General features: G+C 39.9%; 1 protein-coding gene across 2 annotated transcripts in view; it reads right to left on the bottom strand.

Annotated features, from left to right (window-relative positions):
* CELF2 (CUGBP Elav-like family member 2) overlaps nt 1-16,325 on the bottom strand; it is a 551,351-nt gene extending 535,026 nt beyond the window's left edge. Inside the window, exons 1-2 of one of the 2 annotated variants that reach the window (XM_059471628.1) lie at nt 16,172-16,325; nt 15,860-15,924 (exon numbers count right to left, since the gene is read on the bottom strand). The gene's annotated coding sequence lies outside the window, so the exon portion shown is untranslated. Of the gene's footprint in view, nt 1-15,859; nt 15,998-16,171 lie in introns of those variants that run through there. The other variant, XM_059471627.1, reaches the window with a different exon arrangement.
* Nucleotides 16,326-18,717: the final 2,392 nt, after the last annotated feature.

The following is an 18,717-nucleotide window of genomic DNA, read 5'->3' as shown; positions in this document are numbered from 1 at the left end:
CTGAAGGATGTGCAATCAATACTTTGCAAAAATGAACTCTCTTTAAAAAAAAAGGACCAACCTTTCAGGTCTGCAATTATTTGAATAACAGAGGAAATTTCACACCCCTGAGCAGGAGTTTGCCATTGACTTACAATTATACCCTTTTAGAGTGTGGTCTAGTATTTGAGATGACACCAGACCAAGACTCAGATGTTTCACTGAATTATTTATGACCTGGGACAGATACACCTGCTCTCCCTGCCTTTCTCACTTCTCACTCTTTGTATGTCACTCTTTTTCAATATGACCTGTTTAGGTAGAGGTTTTTCTTTATGTGCAAGACCAAGCATCAAGAAGTCCTGGCTTTAAGCAGGAATTCTAAAAAAGGAATATAAACAATGAACAACATCTGCTACATAGCACAAATGGCTGCAAAATGGTACACAGAAAAACAATGTGGAAAAAATTAATTTGAGATATTTAAGGTTCAGAGAATTTGATGATTCAGTCTAATTGGGTGCATTAAACAAACTATATTCAAGGGATATGCTCCTGGCATGCTGTAAAAGTCTTTTCCCCCCTTTTTTAAAATGAGAAATCTGGTTAATTAAATTTACTTACTAAACAGCTTGTATTACAACAGTAGAAAATGACAGATGTCTTTCATAAAATTAGTCATATTGTGGTAATTTTCCCCTCTCCCCCAAACATTGTGTGATTATGGGCATATTTTCTCCTGTTAAAAAGCTATCTGTCATAATTGGTAACCATGCAAAAATGTTCTGAAAGAAAAGGTGTTCTATGTGAAATGTAGAAAAGTTTTCCTGTGACAGATTTTCTCATTGTCACTTTATTCTGTGGGCTGCTAGCTGCTTGCAGAAAACTGCATAATTTTAAAGGCTTATACTTATAAAGGCCAATCATGTATTAATTCATTTGGTATTCATTGAGAGACCTTTAATCATGATGGATTAATTTATTGTAAATGCGGATATAATATGTTATTTCATAATATCACTACTGTAATTTAGCAATTAAACAGTCTGTTATTATTTCAATCACTGTTCAGATCTGTATCATGATACAGTGTTTTGCTCCACGGTGAATTATTTTATATTACATATAGGACAATGGATTTTTTGGAGAGCAAACCTTTGGGAAAGCAGAAATATATAAGGTAATACTTGGCTCTGATATCCTGCTTTGTCTCTGAGATGATTAATCTGAAATACTTGGAGGCAGCAAGTCAGAAGCTTGCAGTGATTACAGGTCTGATCCAAAGCTGGCGGAAGTCAATGATGCACTCAGCACCTTGGACCCTTTTGTGAGTGAGAGGGGTGTAAACACTTGTCAGGAAAAGGATGTGGAGAGGCCAAAAATCAGGCAGGTGCACCAGTTAAATGCAATCTGAGCTAACACGCAGAAATGGTCAGACGATAGAAAATTTAACCTGTTGTTTGAAAATTTAACCTGTTGTGTTTTTTTCAAAGCTGAGCAAGTGTTGACCTGTATTCCTGTTCCACTAGACAGACCAATACAGAGCTTTCCAAAGGACCTGGGATGAGGCCATTTTGCCTCCATCCTTAAAATTGCATTCTTTCACAGTTCTTCTGCCTTCTGATGCTTTCAACTCAGAAGAAGAATCAGTGCACATTTTTGCTGATCCAATTTTACCAGTGTCAGATGTTCAAATGTTACTGTGACCCACATGGGAAGGCCCTGGGGAGAATCTGGATCAGGAGAATAATTTCCTTATTGCAGATGTGAAAACTGTGGTGCTTGGAAAAGAGATCCCTTGCTTTGGTTCCTATAATATGTGTGGAAGGATAAGAGGTAGAATTTCTGGAAAATTATTCTCAACCATTTCTTCTCTTCTCTTCTCTTCTCTTCTCTTCTCTTCTCTTCTCTTCTCTTCTCTTCTCTTCTCTTCTCTTCTCTTCTCTTCTCTTCTCTTCTCTTCTCTTCTCTTCTCTTCTCTTCTCTTCTCTTCTCTTCTCTTCTCTTCTCTTCTCTTCTCTTCTCTTCTCTTCTCTTCTCTTCTCTTTTCTCTTCCTCTCCTTTTTCCTTTTCCTTTTCCTTTTCCTTTTCCTTTTCCTTTTCCTTTTCCTTTCCCTTTCCCTTTCCCTTTTCATTTTCTTGTGGTAGAAGTTGCCAACTCTGTACCTCTGGCTGGACACTGGAGAACAAATTGATCTGTTACCTTGAGCTCATTTTTTAACCTCCCTCTATTGACATTTAAGTAACTGATTCTTCTCCATCATTGTTAGCTGTCTTTTCTCCTGCCTGTCAAGTGCTTGCTAAATTAAGATTCACAGCCCAGGATAGTTTTCATATGAAACCAAAAGAAGTCAATATGTTTACTTAGATAAATGGTTATTTTACAAGGTAGTGTAAAATGCATAATTTTCTGTGGTATATAGATCCATGAACCACAATCCATCATGAGTGACTCATTTAATCTCTGATGTATCAATGGATACCTTCTTCAAAGAGCAATCTGGAATAAGTGGCTCACATTAGGGGATCTGGAAAAAAGCTGCACAGGGGGCAAGTGAGGAGACCACAATCAAAATGATGGTAATGCATCCTTGGTCATAAGGCAGAGATCACTAAATCCTGTTAAAGCCTCCAGTGTATCACTCTCCCTTTCCAGGATTCATGCCCTCAAAACCATTTTCTGCTGCTTTTCCTTCTCACATTTGGACTGGATTACAGAGCTATCTGCAACCGGAGATGAGGAGCATTTTTACAGGCTAACAAATCTACTAGAACCAATGGTTTTAATCTCTCCTTGGCTACAGAATCAAAGCCAAGTTCTTTGCAGGTGCAAATGGGATCTGCTCCACTGCCTTAGGTGGAGTTTCACTCATTTACACCATTAAAGAATTTGGCACTGAGGATGTTGAGATCAAAAGGTTCCAGTTGGCAAGGAGATGTGCAGAAGAGAATCTGTCTGGGGAAATATTCTGAGAAGACTTATCTATTCTCTGAAAAGAGAACTTTCCCCAGAGGAGTCTGGTATTGATAAATTCAAATTATTCTAAATTTTGGGACATCTCCTCTGACCCTGCTAATTCTAAACTGGGCAGTTTGGAAAGTCTGCCAAAACCCTGCAGAAGGAAAGCACATTGGTGTGCTCCTCTGTGTGCATGTTCACATCATACTATCATATGCATATTTCATGCTTTTATTTTCCCCTGACATAACAATTACTGGTGGTCTGTATTGTTCATTTAATAAAATGAGGTTTGGAACATATCCTGCCATAGCTGCACAACACACACAAAAAGAAGTATCATTATTAGTAGATGTGTCTGCATGGTGCCACTACTCCATTGCCAGAAGCTAATTTCACCTAATTTGGAGTTCTTGCACATGCAACAAAGCCTTTGCCATTATTGCTTCAAAGAGAACTAAGAAAGATCTGTTTATTTGTTAATAATAATTTTGGGAAGTACAGGGAGCAGTGAAATATAAAGACTCATTTAGAAAAAATTATCAAAACTAACATTTAAAGTGAGTAGAATAACACAATGCCCAGTCCTTCACCCCCTCTTGCTCTGCTAAATATATGCAGCTTTTCCAAAAGGACAGCATCAGTATATTTACACATTTATATCTTTGGATGCTTGTTCAGAATCCAATTTGCTCCTGGACAAGGGCATATTGATGAGTACCTGGAGTGTTTATTTGGATGGACGTGCTTGCTCTGAAAGCCAGCTCCACTCCAGCAGCCCTTATCCATTCTCAACAGCTCTGTCCCAGCAGCCAGCCCTCTTTCCTCTAAGGAAGGCTCAACACTTTCCTCAGCCTGCACTCTTTCAAGTAGCAGGAGGATTCTGCACCAGGCTGGATCAGGCGTTTGTCCAAGTCCTGTGTCCATCAGTAAAAGTCAGTGGATGCCTGGAGCAGGCTGTAAGAGCAAGCCAAGCTCACAGTACTTTCCCATCTTCCCAAACTTCCTGGCTGAGGGATGCTCTGTAGATATAGCAACACACTGAGTTTTTATTACACTTAGGTTAAGATACACTTTTGTACCTGAAAGCATCCTACTTAATGTGTACAGACACCTGCCAGCAATTATTCCCACCTCTTCTTTTCAGGTCCCCTCCAACAGGGTGGGTAAATCTGAAACTGCACCTGGCTGAAGTTCAAATCAGTCTGTGAGTATTCTGGGGAGGACTTTCCCTTTGATCTGTGCTTCTGCTTGTTATGTCTACAGTGATATGAAGATCCAGACCAGGAACGTGGTCCAAGGACTATTTCCTGGCCATGCACACACCTTTAGTCAGTAGCCTGCTCCCCTGCAGAGCTTTGGTTGGGCCAAATGTCACTCTCTAAAACATTCCAGGTTTTGGGCTGGGGTCAGCAGGTACCACAGACAGTGTGGATGCTGTCAGTTCTGCCTGGGGCTGGGGGAGTGTGTGGGGATGGACCTGAGCTGCGCCAGCTCAACAGCACGTGGGGTTACAGAATGGTCCTTAATTTCTTCCTAGGACTGACAGAACCCCAGAGATTTGTCCACAACATATTCACTAGCAGCAGCATGAACCATTAGTACCACCAGGACTTATTATCATACTAGTACCACCAGGACTTTCAAAATAAATTTTATCACCTTCCTAAGAACAAGTTTTCTTGCTCTGGCAAATTAATTTTAAGACAATGAATAAAGCTGCTTAAAGAAAAGTGGAGGCATGGAGGATCTTTCAAGATGGTCCCCAAACTAGTTTTGCAGCATGTGAAAATTAGTTCTTTTCGAAGTGTTTCCTGTCCTGCTCCAATGTCATTTATTCTGTCCTAATGTATTTTGTGAAAGTCAAGCAAAGAAATACATTTATATAAGACAAACCACTAGTAAGGGTCATAGACTTCCATTTTTTATTTTAATAAAATCTTTGAAGACTAACTCATACAATTTGTGAATCACACTTCATGAGAAAGACTTCCCAGAGGTTTTTAATAATTTGAGGTATGAAGCTGGCTGGAAATACCAGAACAAAGAACTGCTTCTGTGTGCTCACTCTTGTATTCAACCAAAGATAAGTAGCTAAATGACAAAAGTATATTCTTATACTGATGGGAGAGAAGAACATTAAGAAATTTAAACTATGACAATGTTTTTCTGTTTAATGGTGCTCAGATTGTCTTCGTACACAGAAGGGGTTAATTATCCTTGTCTAAAATATACAGATTTTTCTTAGATAAACACACCAGCTAATGATATTTCTATCTTTTTCCAAAATAAGGTATCTGTGCAGAAAATTAGGAAATGTCCTGAAAGGCAAGAAAAATGTAGCTGAAGAAAAGGAGTACAAGTATTGCCTTCCAGATCATCACTTTATTGGCTTATTTGGAGTCAGAGTTCTCAGTTCTGCTGCAAAGAAGAATTATTATTAGTAGATGTGTCTGTGTGTCAGCAGCTGGAACTGGGCAATGTCTCATACAGGGGCACAGTATAGAACATTGGAGATGTCTAAATGCTCATATTCTTTATTATATATGTTACTACTGTCTGCACAAAACTTTGAACTGCTGCATCCTTGTTAGTAGGTTTTAAACCTTTTAAACCAAAACAGGGTGCTTTCCTGCACCTTAGAATGCAGTTAACCTCTACTACCTCCTTTTGGAATATGGTTATCCCTAGTGTAGGAATTCCTGCCTGAAATGATTTTGTCTGTGTGGTGTTAAACAGTTGCACATGTTGAATCAGTAACTTCTATCACCCTCAATGATTAGTGGGGCTCTAGAGGCTATTATCTGCCATTCTGGGCAGTTGCTCACCAGACTTCAAGGGATCACCCTGATTTATATCAGCAGAAGTTTTGGCATGTTTATGTGAGTGGAACTGAAGTTGTTCTCAAGAAAACTGAAAATGAGCACTAATATAACAAACCTCTACATTTTAACATAGCTCTGTGTGGGTATAAATGCACTTGTATATCCAAAACAAGATAGCTGCTGGGTTCATTAAAGTGTGCCTATTTTTCCAGTGCTCATTCATAATTAATTTGCTAATAAAGATTTCAGCTGTGGTGGAGTCTTTATCCTACCATAACAGGAGCTCCTGGCTTCACAACTTCACTGGAGCAACCCACATGATGAATATGAGCTGAAGAATAGAAGCCAAGTCCTTCCAGGCTCTGCATATTTGTGCTTGCCAGAAAAATTATGGCCCGTGGAAGGAGCAGGAGATGGAAAGTAGCCACCTCTGCTTTGGCACTTCTCAGAGCCCACTGAGGCCACCATGCAAGCCTTTATGCTTGGACCTACATAAGTACCTTCTGAAGCTGGATACTGGAATTGGGGGGCAGCAGGGACTGCTTATTTATGAGTTACTTAGCAGTCCCTGATGCAGCAGCTGCCATAAGGCACAGCCTCACTGCAGCTTATTCATACTCCTGGCAAAAGTTATCCTCCTGGGAAGTGGTGTTGCTGGCCAGGAAACAAGAATACTTTACTGCTTCTCTCACAGAGTGTGAGTATATTCACTCTGGGGGCAGTTTTAGCATTTGGCCCCATGCCTGGACATCATTACTATTGGGCACTGGCACTGCTCACAGCCAAGCTGACCAGAGCCTGTGCTGAAAAGATTACATTCTCCCAAACCAATATTTTCAATTTGGCCCTCACGCTTCTGACAGCAGGAAACTTTTGGAAACACCACAGGCTGTGTTTGCTGTAAGCACCATTACCTGAAAAAAATCCTGGTGAATATCAAGAGGTTTCATGAAAACAAGAGGACGCAGAAAAGCAGTCCCCTCTAGTGAGGTGGGATGAGCTGAAGTGAAGCAGTTAAACAATATGTGCTCCACATGGCACAAAAGCTCAAACTGCATTTAAGCAGCTCTTCTAAAAAAGCACCTGGTTAAAGAGTTTGGAGTAAACCTCCAGAACTTACTTTAAATACAGGGGAGAATATTTTCCTACTTATACTGAAGCTCTACCTTTTATAAATTTAAAAACATCTTCCTACCTAGAACTGGGACTGACTACAGATAGCAGCACCACGTGTGAGCATACCCTGAATCTAAAAGGGGAGGGAGCTTTGAGTTTCAAGATGTAAGTACTCCTATTCATGTCACAACTGCAGTTAAGTGCTCTGCTATGTCTGGGCATAAACGAATATAAAGCAGCTAAAAAAAAGGGGTAAAAAATCTGAATATCACTGCATATATGGCATCTCATGTTGTTGGATTTCTAGAAACTGGATTTGTTAGTTTTCTTGGCAGAGGCCACTGACTGGAAAAAAATGTGATGATACTCCAACAACAAAACATTTTCTTACTTGCTGAGCTTAAAACATTTCTGTGGTTGCAGTGGCTTCTGTGGGACTATTCCCATACCATAATCTTAAGCACATAATTAAGGGCTTTACTGGATCAGTGCCTGAAAAACCAATGCTGATTTCTATTGAATGCACATTATGTTAGGGACCATTTGTAAGCTCATTAAAATGAACAGAAAGGATCCAGCAGATGCTGGGCCAAGCCTGGTCTCAGGACTTTCATCAGAGAAACAACGTTGTCTCTTGTTTACGCTTCCACGGGTCACTGAGTTCCCAGACTTTGAGCCATTGATTACATCGTATTATCAATTAAGTTAGAGATTTGCCATCAGCTTAAATGGGCACAGGGTAGAACATAAGGAAATAAACAGCAGAATCATGTTCAGTTTGTGAGTCTGGGTATTGGGTACTTAAAAACAAACAAAAAAATCAGGCATGCTCATGAATTCATGGGCACAGAATAGCCTCTGCTTTAGTGCACTGTGTGTGCTATGCAATGTGTTTGGGAATGGACATTGCATTTCTGTGGAACAACATTGGGCTTTCACCCTTCCTCCCCTTCCCTCAATCCCTAGACTCATAAATCCTCCATTTGTCTCACCTGTAGCTACAATAAAGCCATTCTCCCTGGTATTAACATCTGCCGTGGTCATTCTTCTGGGGTGAGAAAGGCAGAACATTTTCATTGCTCGTTCATTTGTGAACACTAGTTAAGTAAAGCTGTCACTTGTGTCCAATTATGGGTGAGTATTTTATAGCACAGTCTCCTTCCTAAAGCTAAACTGACACAGCCAAGCCCCATTTTATAGGCATCCTTAAATTCTTCCAAGCCATATTTAAAATCCTTATGCTCAGAGATGGCAGGTGCCATGTGTTTTCACAGCTACATTAACAAATGCAATTTTGTGGCAACTTGACCACGCCAGTGAAGCAGTAAATTTCTGTAATCTCTGTGGTTAAGAATTTCACACAGGACTTTGCTGGGAATGTGTAAAGCCCATTAGTACAGGAGCACGATGAAGATAAAATTAAAATACCTTTACAGTAAAAGCCAAAAAAAAAAAAAAAGAGTGAAATCTGGGGATTTTTTTTTTCTGCTAGAGCAATGAAATGTGTCAGAGGAAAATGCTGAAAGAGAAAAAAGTAGCTTCACTGAGCTCACCCAGCCTACTCTCCTTCTCAAATGACTGCCACCAATTTAGGTGAGAAGAGGTAACTTGGCTTACACAAATGCTAACACAGGCTTATCCTAAAGCATAACTGGGATGCAAAACTTTATGTATATCTTTTCCAAACCCTTGCTCCTTGTTACAGCACACATCTTGTCCTCACAAATGTTTCTGCAGGCTTAGGGAGATGATAGCCAAAACCTCCACAGTCCTGAGCACATGCAGGGTGCATTGGTGCTCCTGCACACCAGTGCAGCTGTTTCACTCACAGGATCTGCATTTTCCAGCATGAGCTCTGTTATGGAGCCGAGACACCTTGGTGCTACTCAGGACGGCCCAGGACCCCCCAGTTCCACTAACTCAGCCACTGTGAGGGCTGGGAGCATAATATACCACTCCTAATATACCACTCCCAGAAGCAGAAGGTCTGTGCAGCATCATTGGATCATTGACTTAACCCTCTTTGGAAAGGGATCTGTGCTGAAAAATGGGGCTGATACGGCTTTACATTCTCCTGAACATTTCACCCAACTCCTCAGGACTCCAGAGTGTGTCTGAGGGATACCAGTGCCAGAGGAGAGTTTTATACACCTAGAGCCAGGACTGAGTTTCTGATCTCCAACAGATCCTGAGACAGATGTTAGATATTGCAAGGAGGTATCTCAATTACCAGCAGAAAGCTGATGAAACCCAGCAGTTGAACCCTGTACAAATTCATACTCTTTTTTTTTTTTTTTTTTTTGGACCTGTAAGTCATTTCAGCAGATATTTCCCAGATTTCCTATAAAATCATGTGAGCTATAGATTTTTTTTTCTTTAAAAAAGAAAGATGTGATTCCAGCATAATCACCTCACTCCAGGGATTAGATCTCTTGGAAAGTAAAGAAAACAAACTGCTCAGAATGCAACACTAGCCAGGGAGGGAATTGCATTATGGATTGCTCACAGACTCCTTCAGCAGGTTTTACCACAGGGTTTGGGCAAAACTCATAAAGAGCACAGATCAAACAAGAAAACAAGTTTGAATGCCTATAGTTTGTAGTGAGACAGAAGTGCTCTGAAAGATACACTTAGCAGCTCACTCAATCTCTTAAGACTTCACACAAGCATGCAGGGCTGGGGAGATCAGCTCACACGCTTCTGCACGCTGTGTGGCTGCACTGAAACCAAAAAGACTATTCACAGAGTGGGCCTTTGAAGTCAGTGGACTTTTGTCATTGATTTTGAGAGGCCCAGGATTTCATTCTCAGTGTGTAAGGTTAAGCATGTGTATAAGTCCTTGCAGGATCAAGGCTTAAATGTGTAAACCTGTTCAGCAAGAGCACCCAGCCTTTAATGTCCTGTGAATGTGGTCTCTGGCTTTGTGACACTGGATAGCAGCCTTTGCTCTTGATGCAAGACCTTCATTTAATATGCACATGTCCTTCATAATTCAGGGAGTTTGAGAGCAGGGAAAGAAAGGTGTTGGTAGAGCCGTGAGCTGCTCATTAATGGAGAGCCTATGGAACACATCAACTGCATCAGATTGATTAAGAGCCACTATTAATTGATAATTCTGTCTCTTGCTATCCAAAATGCAGTCCACAGGCCTTCTGGACTGCTCACTGTGTTAGTAGCTGGTACAGAGTTTATACATTAATCATTGGGAGCAGCAAATGTGTCAGAGACCCAGTCCTGTGCTCAGAGCTCCGTTATTGTGTGAGCAGTTCAAGAGCACCATAACATATTTTCTGCTGGCTTCAAAACCTGGCCACTCCCATTGTCTGAATAAAGGGTATTTCTGCAAAACATTTCAGAGCTCAGGTTCAGAATAGAGCTACCTCAACCATGTGTGATGATGATAGGATCATTAAGGTTGGAAAATATCTTCATGATCATCAAGGCCAACCTACCTTGACTGAATACCACCATATTGAGAAGTGGATCAACAACTGAGTGGATAATCAAATATTTTATGCTCAAATGAGTGGCAAAATCCAGTTTCTCTGACTTAAACCAAGCCTACACTTAATCTTTAAGATGCTGAAGGTTACCTAAGTGAAGAGAGCAATGAATCCTAAAGGGAGACCACGTTTGTCTGATGGTAGAATATATTCATATTGCTGAATGTCTCACCTGTCTAGTGGGGTTTTATGTGTCCAACAGCCATACTATGAGTTTGTATCACAGAATCACAGAATATTCTAAGTCAGAAGTGACCCACAAGTATCATCAAGTTCAGCTCGGAAGTTTATGGCTCATACAGGGACTGAACCCACAACCTTGGCATTACCACACCATGCTCTGATATACACATTAATATACATTTATGTGCTGACATATTTTCAATTAACCTTTGAAATTAACCAGACTTTCCTTGAATATAAACCTGACTGATGCTGGTTATGGACATCCTTGGGTATCATTTCCTCTAGACCTTGTAAATAAGGCTGCTCTCATGCTGCCTCCCTCAGACCCTTTTAACCCTCTGCTCATGTGGGCTGTGACCCATCAGCATCACCCACAGCCCTTCATGTCACATACCATGGACTTGGACAAGAAAACAATTGCATGGGGCCAGCACAGGGCCAAGAGGACACAAAAAAACCCTCCACAGATGGCCAGGTGGGCTGAAGGTGTGAGGTACCTTTGGGAAATGGGGGTTGCTCTGTAGAATACAATTTTTGCACTCTTAACACAGCTTTAGCTGCAAAAATGTAGGAAGACAAAGTATCAGCCTGAAAGCTTTCAAATGCACAAAGTGTCCTCTGGATAAGAAAATTTACATCAGGAACATCAACTCATTATAATACTGGTGCCTAAAATAGGTAGACTTCATTACACTCATGGAGTTTCCTGAGTTTGGGATTTTTTGTAGCATTGCAGCATGACTTTTAAATGCCACTGGCCTACTAAGTAGAACAAATAAACCAATCACAGCACCCCCTTTCATTGGATCAGTTCAGCCTAATAAAATTAACCACAAGGAACAAGATTAATTAGACGTTAAACACATTGCCTGGGATGCACTTGTGACAGCTTCCCTCCAGCAGCCCTGGAGGACTAATGATATATATGAGTGACATTTTGTCAGTGATGTATGGATGTGCCTATGCAATCCAGACCTAACTGCACTAGGATCAGCCCTGTTTGAAGCCCACTGCCAGGTATATGAGCCTTGATTAGTCAATAGTTTTCCCACGTATGTAATTTATGGAGTTTTAAGTCCTCTGTCTTCATGAAGCAGTTACAGGATATGTCTAAAGTAAAGCAACAGTTGAGAAAATTGGAGGAAGAGAGCAAATTAAATGGCTTGAGTTTTGAATATGATGTCTTTCCATAGGATTGTAAGAAAACAGATGTCAGAAAAGCACCTGGTTGTTTTCTGTAAGGAGAGCCAGATGTGGCTCACTCGCATATAGGTGTCTACATTATTGGCACCTAAATTTAGATAACATGAATCCTATCTCTGATGCCCAAATGCCATGGACAGAGAGCAATGACCTCTAGGGGTAACACAGAGGCAGTTGGAGGTTCCAGGCTGAGAAGAAAAATAAAAACCCAAAAATATATGTGCAGAGCTTTTGGGTTGCTCCCACTTTGTTGTCGTCCCCAAGGAAGATGACAATATGTGTCTTTAACTACGTGAGCAGGAAAGGTGTGGCTTCAAGAACTCAGAGCACATCAGGGCAGGAACTGAGTTTCAAGCCATGGGACATGCAAAGCAACCCCAAGAAGGCTTTGGGTGATGATAATCATGGTCTAGAAATGAGCTCTCTGGGCTTCTAGTTCTCTTTTCACTCCATTTCCTGGCTATGATTTTACTGTTTACCTTAATAGCTGAAACACTTATTTATATTCTTAATTCCTATCTAGTGATCTGATAAATAGTGTGAGCACTGTTGCCCTGAGGGTGATGAGAGTCATGAGGAGGTTGCAGATTATTTTTAGGGTTCTCTATACTCTCCACAGGGTTAGGAGCCCCAAGGACTGTGCAGTGAGCCTTGTGCACATCACAAGGAGATGAAGGGCGTGTGGCTGGCTGCAAGACTTGTGGGAGAAGTGTGTTTAGGCAAGTTGTAGTCCAATATGTTATCAATCAGACTTGGGGTCACTCTGAGCCTGTGTACATGGCTCTTGCAAGAGTGGCTCTTGCTGAAAGAAGACCATGGCTAATGTGTTAAATCAAATGGAAACAGAGCAAGCCCCTTACAATGACATAAATCATTTGCAGTTAGAAGAGAAATCTAAGAGTCTTTTACTCCTGGAACGAAATGGAATAACCTGCAGTGGTAAAGATCTAAGAATTTTGACAAGACTCTATCACACTTGAATTGAGCTGACCAGAAATGCAATGCAGAAATGCAATCTCGCTCAGGGAAGGAGGTGCTATGAAATTCTTTAGTAATTCTTCAGAGTTCTGGGAAAAATCAGTGAATTTGGCTTCTCCCAGAAGAAAGTAACTGATGAAATCCCATCATTATTGCCCGTGGCAAGTCTGTGATTTACCTTAATTTACCTGCTGTGTGCAACTCAGACTTGCAGTGACTTTATATGGAACATTAGAGATGTAGAAGAAATACAGAATTATTCTAGCTTTTTGCTGTAAATGAAATTCAAAGTTATGTTATCAAAGTTTCTAATTATAAAATTTCTTTAATATTTTATTAGTAGAAGGGGAGGGAAGATGCTAAAACTTATGGTATTTCACAAGTAAGATTATGGGTTGATTTCTGATTGGTTGACAGGACCCTAATAATAAACCTCATAATTTTATACTACATTCCTCTAGTGATGATAGAAATTCTTTGTGCATAATAGCACCATTTCTATTCAGGAATCTTGTTAACAGTTGTAAACTCAGATTATCATTTTTATTAGCCTAGTGTTTTCTTATTTCTCTGTTACTGACAGGAAATTACAGCAAGTTTTCTGGCTTGCTTTTCTTTTTTTGCTACAATGAAAGCAGTTGCATTCAACTAGAAATTTCCAGGCACTGAATAGAGGACAGCATTTCTAGAAGCCAACAGCAATTTAAAGTGTGCAGATTAATTAAAAAAAAAATATATATATATTTAAAGACTACATTCAAAGAGGATGTAGACTGGTAGATTGGGTTAGGATGGCTGGTTTTTTTTTAGTTAAATGTACAGATATCAGCTTAAGAATTTAGTAAGGATTTTTAAGAATTTAGTAATCCATTCTTGCCACAAAACTCAGCATCTAAACTCAGCTACACTGTGCTTTGATATTGCCTCATAACACTAATTTTGACATCACCTGTGTGACCAAAGACCCCTGGTAACCTCAAGCTCTCCTCCCTGCAGCCTCACCCAAGGCTGAGATGCCCACCATGGTCAGTGGGAACCAACCACCATGGACTTCTCATGACTTTGGCTGATTAGGAGGCTCAGATGAGAGTATTGGTAGTGGTTTCACCCCATTAGGCCACTTGAGCATTGTAAAAGCACCGTTTCTAGGAGAATGTGAGACTATAAATGCATAATTTACTGACAACAGCCTACAGTTTATTCATATTACATCAGATACGCTTCTAACTGTCAGTTGATACTGAGTGAATAAAAACTTATTTCCATAACAAGAACACTGAATTCAACCCTTTTCTTCTCTGGTTATAAATGGATGGGAGTTTAGGATTACAAGGGACAAAGCCTAATTTTCTGGGCCTTGCAGACCTTGGTGTTGGTGTGGGGGAAGGCAAGTTTTCAGGGCAAAGGCAAGATGTGGGAGCTCCAACGGCCTCATTTCACAAGCCAACAGCATTTTCTGCACAAGCAAAATAAACCTTCAGAAAAGCACTGCAGTGCTTGAAACTGAGACTGAAATAGGGGGTGATGAACTTCTGCAAGTGCAGCACCCTTAACCCTCTGCCCTAACAAAGTTTCTGTGAGAGGAATGTGATTTTCCATATGGCACTGGCACATCCTCTCCCCCTCTCCACTGACATGGAAAGGACTCTGTGTTCAGTCCCACTGCTCCTCTTCTCCAGCCTCCTCGCACAGCTTCTCTCATGATATCACATTATGCATTTGGCAAAACAGACCTTTGAGTCTGGGAAGTGTAATGTATCAGTGTGCAGATTGTTAGTTTCAGGATACTTCTTTAAATAAAATTAAGGAAAAGAGTTTTCAGGGAGATAGAGGAATAAATCACACTGGTTTCCTAACTCTATTAAATTTCTCCTAAAATCCCCATCCTATGTTCAAAAAGTTTTCATCAGCACAACCAGAAAAGAGCAACTAATAGTAAGAATAGTGCTTATTCTGAATACTACAGTAAAGCCACAGGATCCAGCCTAAAGTGCACCAAGGATTAATTGCAGTTAAGAAAACAGAGATAGTTCAGCAATCATAAGATCCAGTCCTGCCAGTACTGAGCAATTTTCTCTTAAATACAAGACAAGCTCAGCCTTCCTGTTGATTTCAGTAGATGTTGTAGCATTCAATACCTGGCAGAACTACATTCAGAAATCCTGAGAAAAACACACCACCTTTTAAGTTTTGTAAGCTTAAACACAAAGCAAAACACATCTCATTTGCTAAAAAAATAAAATGAAAATGTGCTAGTACCAGAAGACGACTAGAAAGGAGACCTTGGAAATCAGTGTACTTGCAAGTCAGGAATGTAATGTGTATAATACAGATCTGATTGTATCTGGCAGGCTGGTATTCATAGGAGCTGCATCAAACTCATTCCTTACAAAAGCAACGCCTGGTATTTCATCTCAAAGTTTGTCAGCTTCTTGCAATTAGCTACTACAATGGTGTGACAAGGTGTGGAGTGCAACACCCCTTCCCCCCTTCTCCAGAGGGAAAATGCAATGGACAGCAAGAACTTTACCCAGCACTGGACAACAATAAATCCTGGATACACTGACCCCACTTGATGAAAGCGGAAAAAAATATTTATTTATTTAAAAAAAAAAGTTTCAGTGCTGCACTTCCCTACCTAGTAAACAGCTGAACAGGCAGGATGATACCCAAGACCATCTCCTCCACCCCCATCTCCACCCCCCTGTCGTATCAGTGCTTCAGGCAACGTTCAGAGGGAAAAAAAAAAATCACAAACACAACCCCCCCAACTCAAGTATCTGTTCTGATAGGAGCATGGAACAGTAACCAAAAAACAATCAAGTCCTCATTGTCATAGTGCGACAATCACAGCATCTCTTCTGTTGAGCAAATAGTCAATTCATAGAGAGAAAAGCATCACGAGGACAGGCATGAAAGCTGTTATTTCCCATTTTAAGTAATAGGAGAAGGTCACATATCAAGCCATTGCACCTTTTCATTACCTCCTAACCCTCCACAGCAGGGTAACCACACTTATGACTGCGTTAGATATACAAAAGCTTTTCAGCTCCAAAAAAGGAAAAGAAAAGATGAGGAAAGGAAAAAAAGATAAATTAAATTCATCTTACCAGCACGTTACAGCACCAACTTGCTTGAAGGAACGTTGCCTTTACAGGTTTCTCTTTTAATTATCCTGGAAGCAGAAGGGGGAAAAAAAGAAGACGACAAAGCAGGGCTGTTAAATTAGTGTGTGCTCGAATCTTTTCAGTTTGTCGCAGAGTAGAAAAATACCAAAAAAAAAAAAAAAATGAAAAGAGAAAAAAAAAGGAAAGGGCACTCAAAGAAAGAAAAAAAGCAAAAGAAAGCTCAGTAATTTAAATTTGCTGTCAGTTCAGGCAGCATCGCTCTGTCCCGCCCCTCTTCCCACTGGGTTCTACTACCTGCAGGGCTGCAACTGACAGCTACTGTGCAAACAAAAAAAAAGGCAAAAAGCATGCTGGGACCATGCTGTCTGCTGTCTGAGTCTCTCTACACTTCTGATGACTGAAAATCATTAGTGAAAAGGTTCTGTTGTTGTTTGCTGAGATTTTTAAGTTAGGTTCTTTGCATGAAATGTAATTTATTTTTAATTGATGCGGCGCGGCACGTGACAGAAACTGGTGGTTGTGTTTCTCAGCTCTCCTCAGAATGGAAACTAACCTGAACAGATTGATTTTAATAGTATGGTATGTGGAGAATATACACAGACTTTTACTGTGCTGCCCTTTGCAGCGATGCAGTCAGCCCTCCCTGTATCACCTTGCCCAAAAATTCTTATCTGAATGGAAAGTCAGGAAAATATTTCAACAGAAAGCAGTAAAAACTCTGGCACTCAAAAAAGTTGCCGGCATTGTTTTTGCTCTGCTTTTAAGTTTTCCTTCTAAACTTTTTCAAATCATTTTTGAGAACAAAAAGTAAGAGAAGTCAGAGGCATAATGAGCAACCAGCACAACACTTGTGTGAAAAGGATGAACTAATAATCCCAGTACATAAAAAGCTGACTTTTACCAGATGTTTGAAACCATTTTTGACAGTCTGTGCTCCTGACTATTAGCAGACTGCATATATCATATGAGTGTGAACTATTTGATGAAAACTTACAAGAAAAACAAGTACAAAAGCTATAAATGTACAAAAGCTAAAATAGCTTTTAATAGCTATTTTAATTGTTATTAACAGGCTTGTAATAACAGGGCTAAAATCGTCCTCTCAAAATAAAGATAAGCATAATATATCACTTCTAAATAAAAACATATTGACCAAAATATGGTTCCCAGCTAATTACAAAATAAATTTAAAAGAGTGAAATAATGATTTTCCTTAATGCTTTAGTAGTAATTGCTTGGATCACGCCACAGTAAATATGCAACATTTGTATTCAGTTATTGCTCTACTTATGTGTGTAACCATAAAATAAAAAAGCTGAAATGTTTAAACTTAATTGAATTAATCTCAGTTTTTACTCAAAGTTTGCCCTGGAAGAGATACATGCCTGCTGAACGCGCCTACCAGACACAATGGGCTCCTAAGCAGATTTTTTAAATCCCTGCAGAAACAACCTTTACCAGTCAAAGTGGATCCCATAAGGCGATTCCTATTACCAGGAGTTGCACAACAGGGCTCAGGGTGTAGGGTCTGCCCTACAGCCCTAAGGCTGCTGCTCATTAACATCCAGCCATGACAAACAGGTACCCCCACAGCCAGATTTAAAGTTATTTTTCTTCTCCTTTAAAGCCTCCAGACCCTTTTCACAAGGGATGACCTGAAGCCAATTCTCCTGTTGGCAGAAATCTCCTGCCACTCCAGACATGAGGAATAAATTGCCAGAACCAGCTATTTGCAAAGTTCACCAGGATCTTGTAGCAGACTTAGGTTGTCTGCAGAAAACTTTTGCCATCCACTGTGGATTCAGTACCAGCACAGAGGAAAAAGATAGCATAGAGAGTTATCTTCAAAATTTAAATAAAAATATTTAAGGACAGTGAATGTAATTTAGAAGAGGGGCAACAGTAGATTCCCCAAATAGTAAGAGCAGAAATGCAGCTTTTTTTCTACTAAAATTTGATCTCCTTTACATTTGTGTGTCTTTAAAGACCAATTTCTGTGCTTGTAAACAATGTTAGTATAAGTTTTCATCCAAGTTTGGTGTCTTCTGCCATCCTGTCCTTTGTTTCAACCAGAAATCTTTCCTTCCTTTGTTCCTTGCTAAGAAATAAAAATGGCAAAAGGTTAAAAAACCAAGTGTTCTTGATGATTTGACAGCATTTAATCCTTATTTTGGTATCATCATGCACGTGTACACACAGACATGATCAATTCCAAAATTCCATTAAATCCAACTAACTTATTATCCTTCTATATCTCCCTGCAAAAGGCAAGGGGGAACTGTTTTTAATACACTTGGCATTTTAAGCAAGGCCCTCAGACCTTCAAAAGAGAAATAATTGAACTTCGCCTTTAAAGGAATACAGTAGTGCACTAAATAACAAAGAACCAAAAAAGCCGGATTTAGCAAGGAGATGCCTTCAAGGCAGAAATTTGACTAATTGGTTGAGAAAACTCACAAAAGCTCATAAATTCAAACATTTATAGAAACACCTCGCTTATGATATGAAGTTGAAATAAAAATAGTGGTAAAATAAGCCATTAATATCAACCTTTTCTCCTGTAATGTAGGACATGAGAAAACACAGGAACAAATGCTCAGGTGTTTAGAAGTTGGTGGAAGTTTCATTCATTTTAGGGTTTTAGTAATGTTGTATGTTAAAATTTACCATTCAGTGTCTCTGTTAATATCTAATTTTGAGAAAGAGTCACAGACTTTGGGCTGCAGAAATAAATTAGGTATTATGCAGAAAAATAGGCACCCAGAGGGCACAGTTCTTAGAACCTGAAATAGTTTGTGCTGGAATGGCAGAGAATTTTTGTTTTTTATTTGTGGTTCCAT

This window comes from Ammospiza nelsoni, chromosome 5, assembly GCF_027579445.1.
Source record: "Ammospiza nelsoni isolate bAmmNel1 chromosome 5, bAmmNel1.pri, whole genome shotgun sequence".
NCBI classification, from domain to species: Eukaryota; Metazoa; Chordata; class Aves; order Passeriformes; family Passerellidae; genus Ammospiza; species Ammospiza nelsoni.
Note: the sequence above shows the minus strand (reverse complement) of the source record. Positions and strands in the feature narration are given on the sequence as shown.